This window comes from Oncorhynchus keta, chromosome 27, assembly GCF_023373465.1.
Source record: "Oncorhynchus keta strain PuntledgeMale-10-30-2019 chromosome 27, Oket_V2, whole genome shotgun sequence".
NCBI lineage: Eukaryota > Metazoa > Chordata > Actinopteri > Salmoniformes > Salmonidae > Oncorhynchus > Oncorhynchus keta.
Window position 1 is genome coordinate 25,754,033 of NC_068447.1, and position 22,069 is coordinate 25,776,101.

General features: G+C 41.6%; 1 protein-coding gene across 4 annotated transcripts in view; it reads left to right on the plus strand.

Moving 5' to 3' along the window:
- Window positions 1-7,413: 7,413 nt before the first annotated feature.
- LOC118359660 (nuclear receptor coactivator 3-like) overlaps window positions 7,414-22,069 on the plus strand; it is a 126,089-nt gene continuing 111,433 nt past the window's right edge. For all 4 annotated transcript variants that reach the window (XM_052482026.1, XM_052482028.1, XM_052482025.1 and 1 more), the window contains exon 1: window positions 7,414-7,633. The gene's annotated coding sequence lies outside the window, so the exon portion shown is untranslated. The remainder of the gene's footprint in view (window positions 7,634-22,069) is intronic.

Here is a 22,069-nt window from a genome sequence, read left to right on the forward strand (position 1 = left end):
TTTATTCTAAGGGGGGCAGGGTAGCCTAGTGGTTAGAGCATTGGACTAGTAACCGGAAGGTTAATCCCCGAGCTGACAAGGTACAAATCTGTTGTTCTGCCCCTAAACAGGCAGTTAACCCACTGTTCCTAGGCCATCATTGAAAATAAGAATTAGTTCTTAACTGACTTGCCTAGTTAAATAAAGGTAAAATAAATAAAAGTACAATACTTTAAGTTTTAGAAATATTTAGGGCTCATTTATTCCTTGCCACCCACTCTGAAACTAACTGCAGCTCTTTGTTGAGTGTTGCAGTCATTTCAGTCACTGTAGTAGCTGATGTGTATAGTGTTGAGTCATCCGTAGACATAGACACTCTGGCTTTACTCAAAGTCAGTGGCATGTCACTAATAAAAATTGAAAAATGCAAGGGGCCTAAACAGCTACCCTGGGGAATTCCTGATTCTAACTGGATTATATTTGAGAGGCTTCCATTAAAGAAAACCCTCAATGTTCTGTTAGACAAGAAACTCCTTATCCACATTATAGCAGGGGGTGTAAAGCCATAACACATAAGTTTTTCCAGCAGCAGACTATGATCGATATTGTCAAAAGCATTACTGAAGTCTAAAAAGACAGCCCCACAATCATTTTATCATCAATTTCTCTCAACCAATCATCAGTCATTTGTGTAAGTGATGTGCTTGTTGAGTGTCCTTCCCTATACGCATGCTGAAATGCTGTTGTCAATCTGTTTACTTGTATCTGGTCAAACACCCTTTTTTCCAGAAGTTTACTAAAGGTTGGTAACAGGCTGATTGGTCGGTTATTTGAGCCAGTAAAGGGGGCTTTACTATTCTTGGGTAGTGGAATGACTTTAGCTTCCGTCCAGGCCCGAGGGCACACGCTCTCTAGTAGGCTTAAATAGAAGATGTGGCAATATCATCTGCTATTATCCTCAGTAATTTTCCATCCAGATTGTCAGACCCTGGTGGCTTGTCATTGCTGATAGACAACTATATATATATATATATATATATATATATATATATATATATATTCACACCTTCCACACTGACTTTACGGAATTCAAAAGTACAATTCTTGCCTTTCATAATTTGGTCCGATATACTTGGATGTGTAGTGGCAGCATTTGTTGCTGGCATGTCATCCCTACGTTTGCTTATCTTGCCAATGAAAAAGTAATTAAAGTAGTTTGCAATATCAGTGGGCTTTGTAATGAATGAGCCATCTGATTCAATGAATGAAGGAGTGATATAGATTTTTCTACTGTATTATTGATTGTATGTTTGTTATTCCATGTGTAACTCTGTATTGGTGTATGTCGAACTGCTTTGCTTTATCTTGTCCAGGTCGCAGTTGCAAATGAGAACTTGTTCTCAACTAGCCTACCTGGCTAAATAAAGGTGAAATAAAATAAAATAAAAAATACGCCATCCCATCTGGTTTGTGCTTAACAGGACAATGATCCAAAACACACCTCCAGGATGTGTAAGGGCTATTTGAGTCATGGAGTGCTGCATCAGATGAGCTGGCCTCAACAATCACCCAACCTCAAACCAATTGGGATGGTTTGAGATGAGTTGGACTGCAGAGTGAAGGAAAAGCAGCCAACAAGTGCTCAGCATATGTGGAAACTCCTTCAAGACTCTTGGAAAAGCATCCCAGGTGTAGCTGGTTGAGAGAATGCAAAGCTATCATCAAGGTAAAGCTATCATCAAGGCAAATGATGGCTACTTTGAAGAATCTCAAATGTAGAATATATTTAGATTTGTTTAACACTTTTTTGGTTGATACATTGTTGCATATTGATACATTACTCCTTATTTCATAGTTTTGATGTCTTCACCATTATTCTACAATGTAGAAAATAGTAAAACATAAAAAAAAAACTTGAATGATTAGGTGTCCCCAACTTTTGACTGGTACTGTACCTTCCATGAGGGCTTGACATTAACCTGTTCATCCACGTCCTTCAGACAAGGTGACTGAAAATGTGTTGTTTTATGCAACCACTTCACAAAAGAAAGTTCATTATTATTCGCATACGATTATTATAGAGAATCAGAAAAAGGATGCTACGCTCTGCCTATTGGCTACTTAGCTTATTTAAAGCTGTCTCAAAATACCACACTGTCACGTTAAGACAGAAAAAATGCTCTTTACCTGACTCACTTTTCAATGATGGCTAGAAATGCACATGTTTTGTGCTCTTGTAGGAAGCAACCACTCCATATTGGTGAATAGAAATGAGCTATAACCCTGTTACTAGCAAAGAATATGAACAAATTTGAACACATGGCTACATGAAACTCTGGCTTTGATCTCAAAACAAGCACATCTACTCTAATCACGCATGATGTAAACCCAGTCCGGTGCATTCTGCCTAAAATAAATTATTTTGCATAGTTTGTTTTGTTTCGGTATTGTCATGACGTTGGGGGTAGGTTTATGACAGTCATAAATACCTCTTCCCCCTTTTCTCCCCTCTCTACCCTACTGATGTGACATTTGAAAACCCCTTGGTTAACATAGAGATTCTGGGACCATCAGAAGGTGGGGGGAAATTAACTATATTCTGGTAATCCGACCAATTGAACATATGCGGTGGTACTTAATTAATATGATGTCAGTTCGGTTGTCATCTGAGACATTCTCATCAATGATAAGATGACATTAACTCTACAGTGGAAAGTCTGCACATCAGAGTTATCAGATTAACATGGAATTGTTGATCAATTTAAATGTTTGAATATAAAATTATTGGTGAAGAGACTAAATGTAATTTTAGCTTCCAAATGAGAGCTTTGGGTTTTCATAAGGTTAGGGCTCTGCTCAGTCAGTGGCCCGTCCCTGTGAAGAGACATGGGTTATAAAACTTTTCAAACACACCCTTCTCGCTCCACTATATAAAGCCTTGACGAAAATGTAACCTGTTCCATGTACGTGAGGTCTGCAGCCTCTGTGTTAAAAGGACTAACATGTCAACTACAGAACTAAGCCAACCTCAGCGTGAGCTTAGGTTGCGAATGGTATGAACTTTGAACTCTTATTCACTACAGAAGTGATACCTCCTAGCCGTTGAGTTAGCAACAGCAGCTCCAAACATGGGCTAGGAAAAAACAGACAGAGTATCCCGTCTACCACACAACGACGTTACTACAACGTATACAATTTACCACCAGAGACATTCTTCAAAGTACTCGGTTGGGCAACAAGACCTTCCATCTACCACCAACCTACCGAAGCGCAGCTCAGAGTAAATATTTATTGCATTTTCCTTTTCCAAATGGGCGCTAATTTAGAATGCATAAGATACTGTATTTACGATAGCACAGCTTCTCCCTTTGTTCCTCAGTCTTCCCGCTCTTTCACTCAAACCCAGACCCTTTTCTTTTGTGTAACCAGCTGTCATATCTGTTCCGCCCGCTAGGGACGTTCTCCTTTATGACGAAATTTGTAATCAAGGTATGAGTCATTCTGTGAATATGTAATTCTGTGTGATTAGCTAGGTATTTAGTAGATAAATAATTAAACCCAATTTTGTATTGCTGATTCAACTTGTTAGCCAGGGTTCGTGAAGATAACCAAGAATTTGCAACTTTCAGGTGAGACTGAATTAAGGTGACGATTAATATTGACTGCTATTGATGTAAAATATTACTAGGTCTTTAAGAGTTTATTCCGAAGATAACAGCTCTATAAATATTCTTTCGTGGTGCCCCGACTCTCTAGTTAATTGCATTTACATGATTAGCTCAATCAGGTAATATTAATTACAGAGAATGTCATATCACTTAATCCGGCATAGCCAAAGACACGACAGTATGTTGAATTGAAAGTGGCTAATAGTGGCATATCCCAAACGTTGGTAGTGTTAACTAAAGGGGAAAACTAGAAAGTTGAGTGAAGTTCAATCTCGTGCTTCTCTGCACTGGCTGATATTTTTTCTGCATTGCAGTCCCTGGGGAGCAGCGCGCCCGCGCACAACTTAGAGGGAACATTGCTCACATACCTTAGTTAAGTATGTTTTCACAGAGGACAACCACATAAGAGTCTCTAGAAGCTTTTTCTGAGGATGGTCTGAGAGCAACATTCAGCTGGTTTATCTCCTCTAACCTACAGTATATTATCATGTCCTTCTGATTTGGCATTGGGTGGTTGTGCTGACAGGAACTCCACAGGCTGCAATGAGAGGTGGCTGTAGTAGGAGTTGGCTGCAGGAGTGAGATGGTAGCTGAGGCTATAAAGAGATGGCAAATATTAAGCATAGAGGTGGTCAGCATTCCTTATATTATCTTTGCTTCCAGCCATCTTTTTGTCTCTGCTGTCAGTCTCTCTCTCACAGGCGTCTGTGCTTTTTTCCACCTATCTATCCTATCCCCTTTTCATGTATCTCTTTTCATCTCCCTTTTGTGTCTTTACTCATCTCCCCTCTCTCCCCTTATCTCACTCCCTCCTTCAAAATGTTGTTTGATACACCTGAGTACCGGCGAGCTTCTCTATTCACCCCATGCTCTCTCTCTCTGCCTCTACCTGTCCCTCTCTCTACCAATCTCCCATTACTCTCTACCCCCTCCCTGTCTTTTCCCTGCACTACACCTATGTGCAAGTGGACATTTCCAAACCCATCCCTCTCCTCTGCACTCTCCCTCTCATTCTCTCTCTCTGCCTCCCCCTCTCTCTCTCCCTCTGAGGCCTTTGCATTATACCTGTGTGCCGATGGCTGCTCTGCTGCTCCTGAATTCTCTCTACCCGTTTGGAATGTTAAACAGCTCCTTTCCGTCTCACTCTCCCTCCCTCCCTCACTCTCACTGTCACCGCAGTAGTGAAAACTTTTTTAGATTCTGTCTCAGTCACATTCGTTAGACATCACATCATCAATATCTAGCCAATTACTGCGCTTTGGCTTATTCTGCTCTACATCTGTGTGATACAGAACCATCTGAAAGTTTGCATGGCTCCCTGCCTGCTCAGTTTTTATATGTCCATTTTCCACCACTGTTTTTTTTTTTTTTTGTGTGTGTGTGTGTGTGTGTGTGTGTGTGTGTGTGTGTGTGTGTGTGTGTGCGTGCGTGCGTGCGTGCGTGCGTGCGTGCGTGCGTGCGTGTGTGTGTGTGGAGAAAGGAGATATTTTTCAACCTCTCTCACACAATGTTCTTCATGACAGATTACTCATTTTTCATCTCTCGTTTCTTTTCACCCTCCTCCTCTCTCTCCTTTCCCCCTCCTTCTTTAATGGGGAGTATGGACAAAAGCAGTGATAGTGGTTTGGCTCTATGCATTGTGTGGTGATGGGGGAGGGGGAAGAGAAGAACTTAAGGACACATACACAGTTACATACATAAACAGACAACTATCAATGCAAATCCTATCAAAGACACTATTAGGCTTGATGGGCCATCAATAACTTTGCACCAGTATTGATACAATCACATATACAGGTTAAATCAAAAGATAAAGTTAAATCAAAATAAAAACAAACTTAATATTCAAGATATTCTTGCAGCACTTTTGCAGCAAATCATAATCATCAATGCTGTCAAGTTCCAGTCTGTTTGTGCTGACACTGCTTTCAAAAACGAATGTCATAACAGAAGGCTTTTCTCCAGCGGTATAAATAGTGTGTGTCTTGTTTGTCAAGGCTGTTTGAGACATGTTCAGAAATATGCTGCCTGCCAGCCTGTTGCTCCTACTAGAGCTACAATTTTACACATTTTCTCACCCTAACTTTATATAACTTCTGCAGTGTCACATGCCCCCCCCGCTCCCAAAAAAAACGTTTTGAAAGGACACATAATCCAAGCACAGTTGTAACTCAAGTCATATCCTTCTTTCTTTTCCTCTGGTTGTGTTCCTTGACTTGGGTGGATTTTGCTCAGGCCAGGCTAATTGCAATGTCCTGTTCTCCTCCTCCTCATTCCTTCCCCTTCCCCCCTCTGTCGCCTCTCTCTTTCCTTTCAGCACTCGCTCTCTCTTTCTTTCTCTGGGTAATTCTCTGACTGGCTCTACCTAATGTTTTCTATCACTCTCTCCCTCCTCATCTTCACGTACTCTGCAGATTCACATTACTCACCATCGCTTCCTCTCTTTCTCTTGCTCTCTTTTTTCCTCATCTTCTCCTTTCCCTGTCAACTGTATTTCAGCTATGTTTCTACCGCTGCTCTCACAATCATTATATATATACATCTGTTGTCCCTCTTTACCTGTGTCTTCCAGCCTTTCTGTCGCTCAAACTCTGTCTTTACACTCTCTATCTGATTCTCACTTTCTTCCTCTCTCTCTCTCCCTCCCTCCACCTCTACCCCTCCCTGACACAGCTGAAACCCTACTGTCTGCTCTGCCAGAGTGTGTGTGTGTGCCTACTTCCCTGCCTGCCTGGTATCACCATGGTGACGGATTGGTGCTATCTTACCTCGTCTCTTCTTGGCAAGGGTACTGGTTCTGGAACGAATCTGTCCTAGTCCCCAGGCCAATAGGCTGTGACGCCAACGGTCCACACTGAACCTGCCAGCTCCACCAAATGGAGCCCACATATGGGCCTCATCTATAAGATATACAGTTCTGGATGTCCCACTGTTCTACAGATACAGAACCAAACCACACAGCCCTCTCCAGGTACAGAACATATCATTAGGGCTAGCATTTTAGAGTTATGTCACAATAAAGCTTCGGACTATACATTATTTATAACAAAGCAAAAGATTATCTAATTTATACGCAGTTCAATCAAACTCGTAGTCCTGGATAAAGGGGTTTGATTGAATATGGGACCTTGTTAATTCAGTTGATTAAATCTAGAATTTCATCAAAATGCAAAAAAATACAGTTTGTATAAATGTATTTTTTATCACCATCTATTTCTGGCTAACATACACATACTGAGATAATATTTGAATACTGAATAGCCTGCCTACACTAGAATACTGTAAATGTTAAGTTGTCCAAGCCACACACCTTCTGTAAACCATCATTACCATGTTAAATCAGATGATAGCTGATCAGCCTATTAAGTATTACAGGCATTTGCACACAATTCAATGTTCCTCAGGTTTATAAGGCAATAAGGCAGGGGGGTATGTCTAACATACCACCGCTAAGGGCTGTTCATACGCACGACGCATCGCGGAGTGCCTGGACACAGCCCTAAGGACACAGCCCTAAGCCGTGGTGTTTTGGCCATATACTACAAACCCCTGAGGTGCTTTATTGCTATTATAAACTAGTTACCAACGTAATTAGAGCAGTACAAATAATGAATGTGTCATACTAGTGGTATACGGTCGGATATACCACGGCTGTCTGCTAATCGCCGAGTTTATAACTAAAAATAAACACCGTGGCATTATTCTGTTCTAATATCGTCGCTGTTCAGCCGTCTACACTAGAACCCAATATCTCCTCTTGGGGCATACATGTAGTTGTAGTCCGTATCCGGGAGGTCTGCCCTACCTAAAATAACAACGTTCAACGTGAATAACTACTTTCCCCAGCAACCCCAACGCTCAGCACAAGCTGGCTTCTTTCTCTTCGAGAGTGTTTCCCATTTAAACAAACACAGTGCTGAAGATGGCGGAGAGTTAATAGGGAAAGGAAGAAGCTATTGGTGCGCTCACAGAGATATATCTATTTGGTGAGTTTACTACATTTTCCCTTTACTTGTTCCTTTTAATAAAGCTCGGTTTTACGTACGACGGCATTGTTCCTCGTTTGGTTGGACGGAAGTGCCCCGACATCGTTTTCCACTGATGTGTAGTAGGACTCTATATACTCGTCGTAACACAATAATATACGCTACGGTGTACGGGCACCGTGCATGCCCGTTTACTTTGACAGCAAACGTGTTTGTTGTTTTATAGTGACGCTCCAAGCCAAGGTCAGGGATTTTGGTGTAGATATAGCGCGCTATATAAATGGTTTCTGACATGTTAGTGGGGTTGAATGTTTTTGTCATAGCTGAGGAATTTAAAATAAAGTGCCCATTCGTTTGGACCTAGAACTTTGAGGGAAGGTTTTTTTTTTTTTTACTTACTAAGACAATGTTTTAAAACGTGTGTTGGTAACCATTGCGCAGACAGCACATAATACATTCTATATATTTCGGACTCTTAGGCTAGCCTGCTTTAGGACATGTTGCTTTCATTCAGTAAGTTCATGTCGCCCGGCAGTGAAGGGGTAAAGTCTAACCAGCTCAAATGTAAATATAAATGACCAGCTCAAATTGTAATATTGTCCTATCGCTGAATGATAAAGGGACAATTCCACAATAAATAGGTGGTGGGCCGAAGCTCAAAAGAGTGAAGTTGACTGATCCCTGCCGAGGGAGGAGCAGATTTTTTATGTATATGACAGTAAAACGTATGATGACTATAAAATATGTTGGCATCTTCAATTCTTGCACATTTCTCTGCTTGATTTTTAAACCAGATGACTTCTCAAATACCAGCTACCCAATAATACCATAGTGGGCATGCATCATGTCTGATGCATTGGAATATAAATTATGGCAAATGATAAAGAGCCTGTAGGATTATAGAAAAATCAGTTGGGAAATTAATGTTGGTGAGTTTTAACTACTAAATGTTCAGTGAATGTAAGTATATTTAGGTGGTTTACGTTATTAACTTTCCTACTAACCTTCTAAATGTTGACGTGCCAAAATCATTATTCTACTAACTATGACTGAGTGTGATACATGTTTTCCATAATGTAGGTTTCATGCATATACATTCGATCAAAGAACACTCACAAATAATGTTTCACCATTTATTGAGTTCAGAGACAAATAGTAAAGGTGTCTCACAGTATTTTAAGTATTTAAATATAGTGTAGCCTACCAATCAACGTATATCAAGTTCCGTGGAGGGCACAATCTTACAATGTTGCAGTCCAGAAATGAGAGCTAACCATCTATGCCAAGAGACGGTAGAACTGTCATCAACACATGCTTCAGTATTTTCCCTTTCCTTCAAGCGACATTTGTGGGCCCAGGCCCTATAGGATCCCACCCTAGTCACCAAAGTAGCTGACCGATGTAGAGAGAGAGACAAGGACCTTAGTAGAATGTAATCTAAAGGACTCCACCATCTATGGTAAAAGCCTGGGTTCCTGATGGGGCCTGTAGAATTTCCCCAACTGCAGGTTACAATAATAAAACAATCTGTTTGTCCCGTTATACTAATTCTACTAATGTAATCTTTGAGATGCTCGAACAAGCATGTGTATCTGTAGTTGTTCTTCAATTCTAAAATGCACAACACTGACAAAACCCACAAAGAAAAGACAAAACCCACAAAGAAAAGACAAAGGCACATGTATATGTGGGTCCAATATTTAAATAGTGACGGCAGGGTTTGTTCAAACTGCAGTAGGAAGGTTCTCCTCACAGGTGAGTGAATCAGCCCATGCTTGGTGAATAGCACTTGGTTGATCTCTGGGAGCAGGACACAGGATAATTGAATAGATGTAAGACAAAAGAGACAAGGATTAATCAAATAAATCATCACAACAAAGGAATGTAGTTTGTGAGCTAGAAAATGAACATCCTGACAGTCTGAGGCTGGCTGCTCTGCACTCATCCTACTATTGACAGGGATAATGTGGCATTTGTTATTTGTCAGAATTAAATTTGTGGGTCTAGCTGTAGATGACTGTATTCGATTTAAATTACTTGTCCTATTGATTTTTGGAGTCTTCAATTATTACTTGGAAAAAACTGATAGTTAAAATGCTCCTTGTCCCGGAATGACATGCTAGCTAGTGATAAAGTTATCTGCTCCTGCTAGCTACAGTAGAAACAGATCTTCTTGTTGCAACTAGCTAACTAGCAAGCTAGCTACATTACTAAGGTTGCTGTGTTTTAAGTTGGGAGTCATTTTACAGCTTGCATGGATGGTATGATGTTTTTATAACTAAATAGTTCATTACAAATATACAAATAATGCATCACCCGATAACAGTTTGTCGTCAGCTGTCTACTACCTTAGATACAGATAACGGGATTGGCGGACGTGATCATCAGAGATAGTACCATGGATAGTACCTAACTTTTTGTCACCATCGCGTATGAGTGAGACCAAGGCGCAGCGTGAATAGAGTTCCACATATTTTTAATGAACTGAAACTCACCAAAACAAAACCACCAACAACCAAACGAAACGTGAAGCTACTAGTGTGCACACAGGCAAATAACTGTAGACAAGATCCCACACCAGAAAATGGGAAAAGGGGCTGCCTAAATATGATCCCCAATCAGAGACAACGAGAAACAGCTGTCTCTGATTGGGAACCATATCAGGCCAACACAGACATGCAAAACCCCTAGACATACAAAAAACCCTAACATACAAAAACTCAAGACATACAAAAAACCCTAGACATACAAAAAACCTAGGGTACCCACCCTAGTCACATCCTGACCTAACCAAAATATATAGAAAACAGAGATATCCAAGGTCAGGGCGTGACACTTTTAATTGGTTTACAGTTTAGAACTCGGCGGTGTTGCCTGTTCAGTGAGCAAACATAAAAGTAAGTATTTAGAAAATATTTGCAAAAATTAACATTCCCAAGAAACGGAAATGTGTTCAGAAGAAATAAATGTACACTATGTAAAAACCAGCTCCTCCTTTGACAGAGATCAATAATTTTGAAAACTGAAGCATATAGTTTGCTACGGCCACCACCTAAAAATAGTAACGCTGAGACTCACTTTTTCACATTAAAATGTATGCTAAGCAAAAACCATTGATTGCAAAGTTCAACAAACCATGTGTAGAAGTCTACCTTTAACAATTGCCACAGAACATTTTACTAAAACATATTTACTTGAGGAACAGTGCAGATGCAACGTTTGGAATGACAGTAAAATATTTTTTTGTGACCATGTTTTCCAAAAACATTAAGGTTCAAAGATGTTTGCAGAAAGAATGGGGTGTCAGCTATGATATGACACCTTGAGTTTGAAGTGGATCAACACCCGGTAACAAAATGACATCTTGGGTCCTTCATCTGTACTATACAGAAATGCATAATTATGAGTGTCATTCCCTTCATGGTGATGTATCCTGAATATGTACACAAAGGTAGCTAGGTGCATGTTTGGGTGTTATTATACACTAGCAATTATTCTAATGAGCTCTGCCCCCAAACAAGACCAAATTTGGTTTGTCCAGACCCGACCAAATCTGAACCAATCATAGACGTCTATGTTTCACAAGTTTGGACAGTACAGCAAAGTAGAACATTGCACAGGACAGTACAGTTTAGTAGAGTTCAGTACAGTACAGTAGAGGACAGTACAGTAAAGACATTTACAGTAAACTAATGTATAGAAGGGTACAGTACAGCAGAGTACAGTACACTTCAGTAGAGTACAGTGCCTTCAGAAAGTATTCAGACCGCTTGACTTTTTCCACATTTTGTTACGTTACAGCCTTATATTCTAAAATAGATTAAAAAATAAATAATCCTAAGCAATTATAAACAGATATACCTTACTTAAATAAGTATTCAGACTCTTCGTGTTTCCATTGATCATCCTTGAGATGTTTGTACAACTTGATTTGAGTCCACCTGTGGTAAATTTAATTGATTGGACATGATTTGGAAAGGCACACTCCTGTCTATATAAGGTACCACAGTTGACAGTGCATGTCAGATCAAAAACCAAGGCATGAGGTAGAAGGAAATGTCTGTAGAGCTCCGAGACAGGATTGTGTCAGCACAGATTTGGGGAAGGGTACCAAAACATTTATGCAGCACTGAAGGTCCCCAAAGAACACAGTGGCCTCCATCATTCTTAAATGGAAGAAGTTTGGAACCACCAAGACTCTTCCTAGAGCTGGCCACCCGGCCAAACTGAGCAATCGGGAATGAAGGGCCTTGGTCAGGGAGGGGACCATGAACCAGATGGTCACTCTAACAGAGCTCTAGAGTTCCTCTATGGAGATGGGAGAACCTTCCAGGACAACCATCTCTGCAGCACTCCACCAATCAGGCCTTTATGGTAGAGTGGCCAGACGGAAGCCACTCTTCAGTAAAAGGCAGATGACAGCCCGCTTGGAGTTTGCCGAAACATTCACTGATCTGATGAAAACAAGATTGAACTCTTTGGCCTGGGGGAACGTCTGGAGGAAACGTGCCACCATCCTTACGGGGAAGCATGGTGGTGGCAGCATCATGGTGTGGGGATGTTTTTCAGCACCAAAGACTGGGAGACTTTTTAGGTTCGAGGGAAAGCTGAATGGATCAAAGAACTGAGAGATCCTTGATGAAAACCAGCGCTCTCAGGACCTCAGACTGGGGCAAAGGTTCACCTTCCAACAGGACAACGACCCTAAGGACACAGCCAAGACAACACAGGAGTGTCTTTGGGGCAAGTCTCTGAATTTCCTTGAGTGGCCCAGCCAGAGCTCAGACTTAAACTTGATGGAACAGCTCCCCCTCCAACCTGACAGAACTTTAGAGGATCTGTAAAGAAGAATCGGAGATACTCTCCGAATACAGGTGTGCCAAGCTTGTATTGTCATACCCAAGAAGACTTGACACTGTAATCGCTGCCAAAGGTGCTTCAACAAAGTACTGAGTAAAGGGTGTTAATACTTATGAACATTTAATATTTCAGTTAAAAAAAAAATATATATATATATAAACCTGTTTTTGCTTTGTGGGGTACTGTGTGTAGATTGATGAGGGGGGGAAACTATTTAATGAATTTTAGAATAAGGCTGTATCGTAACCAAACATGGAAAAAGTCAAGAGGTCTGAATACTTTCCTAAGGCACTGCATATTATAGTGTGCTCTACTGTACTGAGTTACTGTGCTGTGCTCTACTGCAACTCTGTTATGTGACTACAATGATTTCCCATTGTGTAATTGTTAACAGAGTGACACATTTTAACCACTTAATAATTAATAAACAAAATTGTTACCAGTAAAAACACTCACTAATTGACAGGTCTACCAACGTGTTACTTCTGTGAACTTTCATAATTCTCCCTTAATGTTGAAATCGGAAGTTTACATACACCTTAGCCAAATACATTTAAACTCAGTTTTTCACAATTCCTGACATTTATTCAGAGTAAAAATCCCCTGTCTAAGGTCAGTTAGGATCACCAGTTTATTTTAAGAATGGGAAATGTCAGAATAATAGTAGAGAGAATTATTTATTTCAGCTTTTATTTATTTCATCACATTCCCAGTGGGTCGGAAGTTTACATACACTCAATTAGTATTCGGTAGCATTGCCTTTAAATGGTTTAACTTTGGTAAAACATTTCAGGTAGCCTTCCACAAGCTTCCCACAATAAGTTTGGTGAATTTTGGCCCATTCCTCCCGACAGAGCTGGAGTAACTGAGTCAGGTTTGTAGGCCTCCTTGCTCGCACATGCTTTTTCAGTTCTGCCCAAACATTTTCGATAGGATTGAGGTCAGGGCTTTGTGATGGCCACTCCAACTCCGTGACTTTGTTGTCCTTAAGCCATGTTGCCACAACTTTGGAAGTATGCTTGGGGTCATTGTCCATTTGGAAGATCCATTTGCAACCAAGCTTTAACTTCCTGACTGATGTCTTGAGATGTTGCTTCAATATATCCACATAATTTTACTTCCTCATGATGCCATTTATTTTGTGAAGTGCACCAGTCCTTCCTGCAGCAAAGCACCCCCACAACATGATGCAGCCACCCCCGTGCTTCACGGCTGGGATGGTGTTCTTCGGTGTGCAAGCCTCCCCTTTTTCCTCCAAACACAACGATGGTCATTTTGGCCAAACAGTTCTATTTTTGTTTCATCAGACCAGATGACGTTTCTCCAAAAAGTACGATCTTTGTCCCCATGTGCAGTTGCAAACCGTAGGCTGGCTTTTTTATGGTGGTTTTGGAGCAGTGGCTTCATCCTTGCTGAGCGGCCTTTCAGGTTATCTCGATATAGGACTCGTTTTACTGTGGATATAGATACTTTTGTACCTGTTTCCTCCAGCATCTTCACAAGGTCCTTTGCTGTTGTTCTGGGATTGATTTGCATTTTTCACACCAAAGTACGTTCATCTCCAGTTGACAGAATGCGTCTCCTTCCTGAGCGATATAAAGGCTGCGTGGTCCCATAGTGTTTATACTTGTTTATACTTGTTTGCTCCCAAGGATGAACCAGACTTGTGGAGGTCTACAATTTTTTTTCTGAGGTCTTGGCTGATTTCTTTTGATTTTCCCATGATGTCAAGCAAAGAGGCATAGAGTTTGAAGGTAGGCCTTGAAATACATTGACTAATTGACTCAAATTATGTAAATTAGTCTATCAGAAGCGTCTGAAGCCATGACATCATTTTCTGGAATTTTCAAAGCAATTTGAAGGCACAGTCAACTTAGTGTATGTAAACTTCTGACCCACTGGAATTGTGATACAGTGAATTACAAGTTAAATAATCTGTCTGTAAACATTTTTGGGAAAAATTACTTGTGTCATGCACAAAGTAGATGTCCTAACCGACTTGCCAAAACTATAGTTTGTAAACAAGACATTTGTGGTGTGGTTGAAAAACGAGCTTTAATGACTCCAACTCCAACCAAGTGTATGTAAACTTCCGACTTCAATTGTATGTGGGTTTTTGCTAACAGAATAACGAAAATAGGCAAAAGAAAATTGACTTACAGAAGGCAAATCATTTTCGCGAAACTAAATATAATAGTTGGCAGGGGCCTTTAACATTATTGTGTTTCTATTGTTTTTCTAATCAGGGGTTGGAACCAGTTCAGTGTGCAGAACCGAAAACTGGAAAATAAATACATATTTCAAGGAACAGAAACAGAACCTGGAACGAAAGTGATCCATAGTGTTCTGGAACAGAAACATTATTTTAAAAGCATTGGAACCGTTTAATAACGTTATTTTACATTCCATATGAAATGTTGTAGTCCCACAACAAAGTGCATATGCAAAGCCCTCATTCTGTCACTCAGAAATGTATTCCAGTGTCTGCCTGCAAGCTGAAAATCTTTGCCTGTGCGTGTTTAGGATACCTGCCCCTCCCCCTCCAAATAATAGGCTACTCTACTGATGTTACAAGCTTGATTCAGAAGAAAGAGAGAGAGATTTTTAATTAGCTAGAGAAGAATGGATTAACTTTTTCAATGCTAGTTAAGGATACTATAGGCCAAGTTATCACTTTTCATTTTGGATTTATTAACTGCAAGAAGGTAAGATGTTTTTGTAATTCTGGTGCCACTCAGCACACACAAGCTTGACCAAGGCAGTTAACCCACTGTTCCCCGGGTATGGATGTCTATTATGGCAGCCCCCGCACCTCTGATTCGGAGGGGTTGGGTTAAATGCGGAAGACACATTTCAGTTGAATGCATTCAGTTATACAATTGACTAGGTATCCCCCGTTTCCCTTTCCTATTAGCTTGCAACCTCAAAGGACATTCAAAGTTCCTCCATAGAAGCCGCTCCTCATTGGTATAATTCTGTGGACCTAATTCATATAATGCATGTTATAACAAGTTGCCCTGTGCTTCAAGCCTCCTCTTCAACCCTGTCTTGCTCTCTCCCCACCTGCAAAATTTCAGTTGCATCTTGTGCCTTAGCCTACACGTGTCTGTCCATCACGCATGTAAACAACTTCCTTGCCTGCTCTATCCACACTGATTGGTGAAGTAATTTTATGAGCTAAATGGATTTAAAAAATGTATTTCACAGGTTAAAAAAGGAAGAGAAAGGGACGATTCTGAACTTTATTTTGTTGGTGGGACCAGTGGAACGAAAAAAAAAATCTAGGGGTTCTGTTCATATTTTTGGTTCCTTCCAACTCCTATTTCTCGTAACTTTTTAAGTCTTTTCTAGTAATATTTTTTACGTCATAAATTTTAGGATGGAAAATGGTTGAAAAACATATCTATGCCTCAATTTCCCCAAAATATCGACTCTTAGCTTTTCTTTTGATATGTTCCTATAAACTTCACATGTTGGTGCTCATGGGACCTTTTACATGGAAATGACCATAGGCCATGACCCTGTACATGGATACGTTTAGGCGGCATGCACTGTGATGAAATGTTATTATAGTTACATGAGAAAGGTACAGGGGATTGGTCTGACCACCAATAGGGGATAATACAGTAGGCTATATGTTTAGATACTATTAATATTCCCCTTCCCTGTGCCCAACGCAGTTGATTTGATTGCCAATCTCACTTAAGTCAAAGTGTAATATTCAATGTTAACTGCTTTAGATGTTGCTGCTGTGTGTAGACCTGTTTAACTATACTTGTGGGGACCAGAAGACCCCACAAGAATAGCTAACAAACAAAAATTTGACCAACAGGGGACGTTTTGCCAGTCCCTGCAAGGTCAAATGCGATTCCGAGGGGGTTTAGGGTAAAGGTTCAAATTAGTGTTAGGGTTAAAATTACGTTAAGGGTTAGGGTTAGGAGCTAGGATCAGTTAACTAGGGTTATGGTTAAGGTTCAGGGTTATGAAAAATAGGATTTTGAATGAGACTGAATTGTGTGTCCCCACAAAGTTAGTTATATAACACTATATGTGTGTGTGTGAAACTGGGTTAATGATCTACACTAAAGGACCTGTCATTTATGCACCCCTCCACCCCTCCCTCTTCATATATAACCGTCCTGTTACATAGTTCTGTTACATGATATATATAATCTTATTATGTGCTGCTGCTTGTTAATGTCGGATACACGGGCCAATCGACCTGGCCCGTGTATCCTGGAAGGACATTGACCTCATCCCGTCAGTTGAGGATGCCTGGTCATTCTTTAAAAGTAACTTCCTCACCATTTTAGATAAGCATGCTCCGTTCAAAAAATGCAGAACCAAGAACAGATACAGCCCTTGGTTCACTCCAGACCTGACTGCCCTCGACCAGCACAAAAACATCCTGTGGCGGACTGCAATAGCATCGAATAGCCCCCGTGATATGCAACTGTTCAGGGAAGTCAGGAACCAATACACGCAGTCAGTCAGGAAAGCTAAGGCCAGCTTCTTCAGGCAGAAGTTTGCATCCTGTAACTCCAACTCCAAAAAGTTCTGGGACACTGTGAAGTCCATGGAGAACAAGAGCACCTCCTCCCAGCTGCCCACTGCACTGAGGCTAGGAAACACGGTCTCCACCGATAAATCCATGATTATCGAAAACTTCAATAAGCACTTCTCAACGGCTGGCCATGCCTTCCGCCTGGCTACTCCAACCTCGGCCAACAGCTCCGCCCCCCGTAGTTCCTCACCCAAGCCTCTCCAGGTTCTCCTTTACCCAAATCCAGATAGCAGATGTTCTGAAAGAGCTGCAAAACCTGGACCCGTACAAATCAGCTGGGCTTGATAATCTGGACCCGCTATTTCTGAAACTATCTGCCGCCATTGTCGCAACCCCTATTACCAGCCTGTTCAACCTCTCTTTCATATCGTCTGAGATCCCCAAGGATTGAAAGCTGCCGCAGTCATCCCCTCTTCAAAGGGGGAGACACCCTGGACCCAAACTGCTATAGACCTATATCCATCCTGCCCTGCCTATCTAAGGTCTTTGAAAGCCAAGTCAACAAACAGGTCACTGACCATCTCGAATCCCACCGTACCTTCTCCGCTGTGCAATCTGGTTTCCGAGCCGGTCACGGGTGCACCTCAGCCACACTCAAGGTACTAAATGATATCATAACCGCCATCGATAAAAGACAGTACTGTGCAGCCGTCTTCATCGACCTCGCCAAGGCTTTCGACTCTGTCAATCACCAAATTCTTATCGGCAGACTCAACAGCCTCGGTTTTCGGATGACTGCCTTGCCTGGTTCACCAATTACTTTGCAGACAGAGTTCAGTGTGTCAAATCGGAGGGCATGCTGTCCGGTCCTCTGGCAGTCTCTATGGGGGTGCCACAGGGTTCAATTCTCGGGCCGACTCTTTTCTCTGTATATATCAATGATGTTGCTCTTGCTGCGGGCGATTCCCTGATCCACCTCTACGCAGACGACACCATTCTATATACTTTCGGCCCGTCATTGGACACTGTGCTATCCAACCTCCAAACGAGCTTCAATGCCATACAGCACTCCTTCCGTGGCCTCCAACTGCTCCTAAACGCGAGTAAAACCAAATGCATGCTTTTCAACCGATCGCTGCCTGCACCCGCATGCCCGACTAGCATCACCACCCTGGATGGTTCCAACCTTGAATATGTGGACATCTATAAGTACCTAGGTGTCTGGCTAGACTGCAAACTCTCCTTCCAGACTCACATCAAACATCTCCAATCAAAAATCAAATCCAGAGTCGGCTTTCTATTCCGCAACAAAGCCTCCTTCACTCACGCTGCCAAGCTTACCCTAGTAAAACTGACTATCCTACCGATCCTCGACTTCGGCGATGTCATCTACAAAATGGCTTCCAACACTCTACTCAGCAAACTGGATGCAGTCTATCACAGTGCCATCCGTTTTGTCACTAAAGCACCTTATACCACCCACCACTGCGACTTGTATGCTCTAGTCGGCTGGCCCTCACTACATATTCGTCGCCAGACCCACTGGCTCCAGGTCATCTACAAGTCCATGCTAGGTAAAGCTCCGCCTTATCTCAGTTCACTGGTCACGATGGCAACACCCATCCGTAGCACGCGCTCCAGCAGGTGTATCTCACTGATCATCCCTAAAGCCAACACCTCATTTGGCCGCCTTTCGTTCCAGTACTCTGCTGCCTGTGACTGGGCAATTGCAAAAAATCGCTGAAGTTGGAGACTTTTATCTCCCTCACCAACTTCAAACATCAGCTATCCGAGCAGCTAACCGATCGCTGCAGCTGTACATAGTCTATTGGTAAATAGCTCACCCTTTTCACCTACCTCATTCCCATACTGTTTTTATACTGTTTTTATTTATTTACTTTTCTGCTCTTTTGCACACCAATATCTCTACCTGTACATGCCCATCTGATCATTTATCACCAGTGTTAATCTGCAAAATTGTATTATTCGCCTACCTCCTCATGCCTTTTGCACACATTGTATATAGACTGCCCATTTTTTTTCTACTGTGTTATTGACTTGCTAAATTGTTTACTCCATGTGTAACTCTGTGTTGTCTGTTCACACTGCTATGCTTTATCTTGGCCAGGTCGCAGTTGCAAATGAGAACTTGTTCTCAACTAGCCTACCTGGTTAAATAAAGGTGAAATAAAAAAATAAAAAAAATGTAGTGTCTCCATATGCTAGGAGAGGAAGTGTGAGAGGTGTGTTGCAGGGCCTGGGCCATGAGGTTTAGTTAATTATAAAAGCCATAGTTTAAATGTAGCTCTATGTCTCTGGCTTTGTTCCAGGATGACCTGGCTGTGTGTCTGTGTGTTGCCCTAATAGAGGGTAGAGTAGAGGGGTGTGGTGGCCTGGCAGACAGTGTTTTGTTCCCCAGTGCCCTCCTGGCAGATTTACAGTCCTGTCTTTCTGTGACCAAACTGTCAATTAACACAAACACACACGCTCACACCCTCGCAGACACACACTCACACTTACCCCACCTCTACCCTCCACGAAGGCTTCCAGAGGGCTCCTAAATCGAGGGGGAACAGGGATGCTGGACATGGACAGGCTGCTGGGCCTATAGGCCACCACGTTGGGGTCAGGGAGGGGGATGAATGAATGCATGGTAGGGCTGTGACTAGGGATGCACGATATATCGGTGAACATATCGGAATCGAACAATATTAGTTAAAACTGCCAACATCGGTATCAGCGATATCTAGTTTAACGCCGATGTTTAAAACCGATGTCAAAGCTACCGTGCAAACCTATATAACGAAGGTACATGACGTAATGACGCCACATAAAATGTTGCGCTACACGTGCAACACAGCATGCCTAACCTAGCCCACAATGTCTGCTGTGTGGATCGAACAGTCAACAAGTCGAGCAGTCATTTGAAAGAGTAACAACCTTTCTGCGAGACAACTCAAAGGTGAAATCCAAAGCCAAGATAATCAAATTCATTGCACTTGACAATCAACCGTTCTCTGTTGTGGGTGATGTTGGATTTCACCTACTGGTCGAGCACTGGTTAACACTACCAAGTGTGCTATTTTTCAGATTCAAAAAAGGTACAGTAGTACTGTCAAAGCTGTACAAAAAAGTCAACAAACAAGCAAACACCAGCCACGAACGATGGGTTTACAATACTTTGTTGGTAATAAAGCATCAGTTCTTCGACCTCAACTTCTGGGGTAGCTAGCTTTAGCTTGGTACCTAGCTAGCACCAATACAACCAGCCTGAAAACAATGACCAGTAGAAACTGCAGTTATTTTCATTATTCTTAGCAATGATTTAGGAATCCTTGTGAGTAAGTATTTGCTAGGTTGTCAGTTGTTGTTTGCCTATTGAAATTGAACTTCAGTTCATGAAAATAAATAGCTAGCCAGCTCCTTAACCCTGTTGCCCAAAGCTAACGTTATAAGCAGCCAGCTAGCTTCATCTGGCTAGTGAGGCTCGACCGGACCGGGTTATGTGTTGTGAAGCTAGCCACAATAAGGATTAGGCACAATAGTATAATTTGCGGTTTGCCTAAAAGTATGTCATTGACAGTGATGCAAATGAATACATATAGTAGAATTATGCCATACTTTTATTTTGAAGGCTAACCGCAAAGTCCACTATTCTGGCTAATCCTTATTGTGACTAGCTTCACATAGATGGGTCCGACCACCATTAATCAAATATGAACTGTCTTATCATTTAGGGTTATTTTAGATGATGACACCTAGCAATATAATTAGCTAGCTAACTATAGCTACTGAAACAGAATATGTTGTGTTATTTGACGTGTATCTTTTTTGACATGCAAAGACCCAAACGGTGTTCCATAGAAATCCTGGTTGAGAATGAAACAACTGAACAAATGAACAACAAAACAGCACAGCAAATAAGTAATAGGTTTTGATTATGTTTTACTGGTAATGGGGACATACGTAAATTCCAACAAAATAACTTTTTGGTCAGTGTGTTTGTTTGTGTGTGTGTAACCTTTATTTAACTAGGCAAGTCAGCTAACAACAAATTCTTATTTACAATGACGGCCCGGACGACGCTGGGCCAATTGCACCGCCCTATGGGACTCCCAATCATGCCCGGATGTGATACAGCCTGGATTCGAACCAGGGACTGTAGTGACGCCTCTTGCACTGAGATGCAGTGCCTTAGACCGCTGCGTCCATGTGTGTGTGTGTGTGTGTTAACTATTTAACTGTACTAGAATGCTTAAAAGGCCGCAAACATTTTAAATATTGGGTATTGGTATCGTTTTTTTTAGCAAGGATGATATTGGATATTGGTATTGGCCAAAAATGTCATATCGCTGCATCACTAACTGTGATGTTTATGGAATGTTGGGTAATGATAATTAATTGGCAAGTGGTTACAGTTATTGTCTTTAATTGTCAATTGGGGTGGTGGGAACTTCTATTGGGTAAACTATATCTACTTGTAAATAAAGTTCAATCCCCCCAAAATAAATGTATTAAAAGTATGAAGATAATTATTACAATTATCTTTTTTAGTTCACGGTTGTTTCCTGTAATCGTCAGTTACATGATTATAATCTAATTGTGCCAGCCCGAATGGATTGATGGATGGATGAGGGGTGATGCAAGGTGTTTGCTGAACAGAGTGAGGGGGGTCGAGGTCAGTGGGGGTGTTGGTGACTGGGTCGGGCTGTGTGGGTGGAGGGGTGATGGGGAGTAGTACTCCTTTCTAGGCAGTGGTAAGAGGGGAGTCATGACTTGACAAACTTGCCTGGGATTATGGGGAGTACGTGTGTGTCTGGAGTGCCTAAGGGAAGAGGCTCGGGACAGGTTGAGCAACCTGCTGGAATTTTGGGTCAGCTTCTATTTCTTTGGGTCATTAATAGTATCTAAACATATAGCCTACTGTATTATCCCCTATTGGTGGTCAGACCAATCCCCTGTACCTTTGGGTCAAACGTTTCGGGTAGCCTTCCACAAGCTTCCCTCAATAAGTTGGGTGAATTTTGGCCCATTCCTCCTGAAAAGCTGGTGTAACTGAGTCAGGTTTGTAG